Raw genomic sequence first — 6,323 nt, 5'->3', positions numbered from 1 at the left:
GCTTATTGATCAAAAATATGATTGTTTAAATGCTTATTGATCAGAAATATGAGTGTTTAAACGCTTATTGATCAGAAATATGATTGTTTAAACGCTTATTGCTCAGAAATATGATTGTTTAAACGCTTATTGATCAGAAATATGAGTGTTTAAAGGCTTATTGATCAGAAATATGAGTGTTTAAACGCTTATTGTTCGGAAATATGATTGTTTAAACGCTTATTGATCAGAAATATGATTGTTTAAATGCTTATTGATCAGAAATATGAGTGTTTAAACGCTTATTGATCAGAAATATGATTGTTTAAATGCTTATTGATCAGAAATATGAGTGTTTAAACGCTTATTGATCATAAATATGAGTGTGTTTAAACGCTTATTGATCAGAAATATGACTGTTTAAACGCTTATTGATCAGAAATATGAGTGTTTAAATGCTTATTGATCAGAAATATGAGTGTTTAAACGCTTATTGATCAGAAATATGATTGTTTAAACGCTTATTGCTCAGAAATATGACTCTTTAAACGCTTATTGCTCAGAAATATGACTGTTTAAACTCTTATTGATCAGAAATATGATTGTTTAAACGCTTATTGCTCAGAAATATGAGTGTTTAAACGCTTATTGTTCAGAAATATGACTGTTTAAACTCTTATTGATCAGAAATATGATTGTTTAAACGCTTATTGCTCAGAAATATGATTGTTTAAACGCTTATTGATCAGAAATATGAGTGTTTAAACGCTTATTGATCAGAAATATGAGTGTTTAAACGCTTATTGCTCAGAAATATGATTGTTTAAACGCTTATTGCTCAGAAATATGATTGTTTAAACGCTTATTGATCAGAAATATGAGTGTTTAAACGCTTATTGATCAGAAATATGAGTGTTTAAACGCTTATTGATCAGAAATATGAGTGTTTAAATGCTTATTGATCAGAAATATGAGTGTCTAAACGCTTATTGATCAGAAATATGAGTGTTTAAACGCTTATTGATCAGAAATATGATTGTTTAAATGCTTATTGATCAGAAATATGAGTGTTTAAACGCTTATTGATCAGAAATATGATTGTTTAAACGCTTATTGCTCAGAAATATGATTGTTTAAACGCTTATTGATCAGAAATATGAGTGTTTAAACGCTTATTGATCAGAAATATGAGTGTTTAAACGCTTATTGTTCGGAAATATGATTGTTTAAACGCTTATTGATCAGAAATATGATTGTTTAAACGCTTATTGATCAGAAATATGAGTGTTTAAATGCTTATTGATCAGAAATATGAGTGTTGAAACGCTTATTGATCAGAAATATGATTGTTTAAACGCTTATTGATCAGAAATATGAGTGTTTACACGCTTATTGATCAGAAATATGAGTGTTAAAACGCTTATTGATCAGAAATATGAGTGTTTAAACGCTTATTGTTCAGAAATATGAGTGTTTAAACGCTTATTGATCAGAAATGTGAGTGTTTAAACGCTTATTGATCAGAAATATGAGTGTTTAAACGCTTATTGATCAGAAATATGATTGTTTAAACGCTTATTGCTCAGAAATATGATTGTTTAAACGCTTATTGATCAGAAATATGAGTGTTTAAACGCTTATTGATCAGAAATATGAGTGTTTAAACGCTTATTGTTCAGAAATATGATTGTTTAAACGCTTATTGATCAGAAATATGAGTGTTTAAATGCTTATTGATCAGAAATATGAGTGTTTAAACGCTTATTGATCAGAAATATGATTGTTTAAATGCTTATTGATCAGAAATATGAGTGTTTAAACGCTTATTGATCAGAAATATCAGTGTTTAAACGCTTATTGTTCAGAAATATGATTGTTTAAACGCTTATTGATCAGAAATATGAGTGTTTAAATGCTTATTGATCAGAAATATGAGTGTCTAAACGCTTATTGATCAGAAATATGAGTGTTTAAACGCTTATTGATCAGAAATATGATTGTTTAAATGCTTATTGATCAGAAATATGAGTGTTTAAACGCTTATTGATCAGAAATATGATTGTTTAAACGCTTATTGCTCAGAAATATGATTGTTTAAACGCTTATTGATCAGAAATATGAGTGTTTAAACGCTTATTGATCAGAAATATGAGTGTTTAAACGCTTATTGTTCGGAAATATGATTGTTTAAACGCTTATTGATCAGAAATATGAGTGTTTAAATGCTTATAGATCAGAAATATGAGTGTTTAAACGCTTATTGATCAGAAATATGATTGTTTAAATGCTTATTGATCATAAATATGATTGTTTAAACGCTTATTGATCAGAAATATGAGTGTTTAAACGCTTATTGATCATAAATATGATTGTTTAAACGCTTATTGATCGGAAATATTATTGTTTAAACGCTTATTGATCATAAATATGATTGTTTAAACGCTTATTGATCAGAAATATGATTGTTTAAACGCTTATTGATCAGAAATATGATTGTTTAAACGCTTATTGATCAGAAATATGATTGTTTAAACGCTTATTGATCAGAAATATGATTGTTTAAACGCTTATTGATCAGAAATATGATTGTTTAAACGCTTATTGATCAGAAATATGATTGTTTAAACGCTTATTGATCATAAATATGATTGTTTAAACGCTTATTGATCAGAAATATGATTGTTTAAAGGCTTATTGATCAGAAATATGATTGTTTAAACGCTTATTGATCAGAAATATGATTGTTTAAACGCTTATTGATCAGAAATATGATTGTTTAAACGCTTATTGATCAGAAATATGAGTGTTTAAATGCTTATAGATCAGAAATATGAGTGTTTAAACGCTTATTGATCAGAAATATGATTGTTTAAATGCTTATTGATCATAAATATGATTGTTTAAACGCTTATTGATCAGAAATATGATTGTTTAAACGCTTATTGATCAGAAATATGATTGTTTAAACGCTTATTGATCGGAAATATTATTGTTTAAACGCTTATTGATCATAAATATGATTGTTTAAACGCTTATTGATCAGAAATATGATTGTTTAAACGCTTATTGATCAGAAATATGATTGTTTAAACGCTTATTGATCAGAAATATGATTGTTTAAACGCTTATTGATCAGAAATATGATTGTTTAAACGCTTATTGATCAGAAATATGATTGTTTAAACGCTTATTGATCAGAAATATGATTGTTTAAACGCTTATTGATCATAAATATGATTGTTTAAACGCTTATTGATCAGAAATATGATTGTTTAAAGGCTTATTGATCAGAAATATGATTGTTTAAACGCTTATTGATCAGAAATATGATTGTTTAAACGCTTATTGATCAGAAATATGATTGTTTAAACGCTTATTGATCATAAATATGATTGTTTAAACGCTTATTGATCATAAATATGATTGTTTAAACGCTTATTAATCATAAATATGATTGTTTAAACGCTTATTGATCAGAAATATGATTGTTTAAACGCTTATTGATCAGAAATATGATTGTTTAAACGCTTATTGATCAGAAATATGATTGTTTAAACGCTTATTGATCATAAATATGATTGTTTAAACGCTTATTGATCATAAATATGATTGTTTAAACGCTTATTGATCAGAAATATGATTGTTTAAACGCTTATTGATCAGAAATATGATTGTTTAAACGCTTATTGATCATAAATATGATTGTTTAAACGCTTATTGATCAGAAATATGATTGTTTAAACGCTTATTGATCATAAATATGATTGTTTAAACGCTTATTGATCAGAAATATTATTGTTTAAACGCTTATTGATCAGAAATATGATTGTTTAAACGCTTATTAATCATAAATATGATTGTTTAAACGCTTATTGATCATAAATATGATTGTTTAAACGCTTATTGATCAGAAATATGATTGTTTAAACGCTTATTGATCAGAAATATGATTGTTTAAACGCTTATTGATCAGAAATATGATTGTTTAAACGCTTATTGATCAGAAATATGATTGTTTAAACGCTTATTGATCATAAATATGATTGTTTAAACGCTTATTGATCAGAAATATGATTGTTTAAACGCTTATTGATCAGAAATATGATTGTTTAAACGCTTATTGATCAGAAATATGATTGTTTAAACGCTTATTGATCAGAAATATGATTGTTTAAACGCTTATTGATCAGAAATATGATTGTTTAAAGGCTTATTGAACAGAAATATGATTGTTTAAACGCTTATTGATCAGAAATATGATTGTTTAAACGCTTATTGATCAGAAATATGATTGTTTAAACGCTTATTGATCAGAAATATGATTGTTTAAACGCTTATTGATCATAAATATGATTGTTTAAACGCTTATTGATCATAAATATCATTGTTTAAACGCTTATTGATCAGAAATATGATTGTTTAAACGCTTATTGATCAGAAATATGATTGTTTAAACGCTTATTGATCATAAATATGATTGTTTAAACGCTTATTGATCATAAATATGATTGTTTAAACGCTTATTGATCATAAATATGATTGTTTAAACGCTTATTGATCATAAATATGATTGTTTAAACGCTTATTGATCATAAATATGATTGTTTAAACGCTTATTGATCAGAAATATGATTGTTTAAACGCTTATTGATCATAAATATGATTGTTTAAACGCTTATTGATCAGATATATGAGTGTTTAAACGCTTATTGATCATAAATATGATTGTTTAAACGCTTATTGATCATAAATATGATTGTTTAAACGCTTATTGATCATAAATATGATTGTTTAAACGCTTATTGATCAGAAATATGATTGTTTAAACGCTTATTGATCATAAATATGATTGTTTAAACGCTTATTGATCATAAATATTTTTGTTTAAACGCTTATTGATCAGAAATATGATTGTTTAAACGCTTATTGATCAGAAATATGATTGTTTAAACGCTTATTGATCAGAAATATGATTGTTTAAACGCTTCTTGATCAGAAATATGATTGTTTAAACGCTTATTGATCAGAAATATGATTGTTTAAACGCTTATTGATCAGAAATATGATTGTTTAAACGCTTATTGATCATAAATATGATTTTTTAAACGCTTATTGATCATAAATATGATTGTTTAAACGCTTATTGATCAGAAATATGATTGTTTAAACGCTTATTGATCAGAAATATGATTGTTTAAACGCTTATTGATCAGAAATATGATTGTTTAAACGCTTATTGATCATAAATATGATTGTTTAAACGCTTATTGATCATAAATATGATTGTTTAAACGCTTATTGATCAGAAATATGATTGTTTAAACGCTTATTGATCATAAATATGATTGTTTAAACGCTTATTGATCATAAATATGATTGTTTAAACGCTTATTGATCAGAAATATGATTGTTTAAACGCTTATTGATCATAAATATGATTGTTTAAACGCTTATTGATCAGAAATATGAGTGTTTAAACGCTTATTGATCATAAATATGATTGTTTAAACGCTTATTGATCATAAATATGATTGTTTAAACGCTTATTGATCATAAATATGATTGTTTAAACGCTTATTGATCATAAATATGATTGTTTAAACGCTTATTGATCAGAAATATGATTGTTTAAACGCTTATTGATCATAAATATGATTGTTTAAACGCTTATTGATCAGAAATATGATTGTTTAAACGCTTATTGATCATAAATATGATTGTTTAAACGCTTATTGATCATAAATATGATTGTTTAAACGCTTATTGATCAGAAATATGAGTGTTTAAACGCTTATTGATCATAAATATGATTGTTTAAACGCTTATTGATCAGAAATATGATTGTTTAAACGCTTATTGATCATAAATATGATTGTTTAAACGCTTATTGATCAGAAATATGATTGTTTAAACGCTTATTGATCAGAAATATGATTGTTTAAACGCTTATTGATCAGAAATATGATTGTTTAAACGCTTATTGATCAGAAATATGATTGTTTAAACGCTTATTGATCAGAAATATGATTGTTTAAACGCTTATTGATCATAAATATGATTGTTTAAACGCTTATTGATCATAAATATGATTGTTTAAACGCTTATTGATCAGAAATATGATTGTTTAAACGCTTATTGATCAGAAATATGATTGTTTAAACGCTTATTGATCAGAAATATGATTGTTTAAACGCTTATTGATCAGAAATATGATTGTTTAAATGCTTATTGATCATAAATATGATTGTTTAAACGCTTATTGATCATAAATATGATTGTTTAAACGCTTATTGATCATAAATATGATTGTTTAAACGCTTATTGATCAGAAATATGATTGTTTA

This window comes from Calliphora vicina, unplaced genomic scaffold, assembly GCF_958450345.1.
Source record: "Calliphora vicina unplaced genomic scaffold, idCalVici1.1 scaffold_18, whole genome shotgun sequence".
NCBI lineage: Eukaryota > Metazoa > Arthropoda > Insecta > Diptera > Calliphoridae > Calliphora > Calliphora vicina.
The sequence above is the reverse complement of the archived record's forward strand: the minus strand, read 5'-3'. Positions refer to the sequence as shown.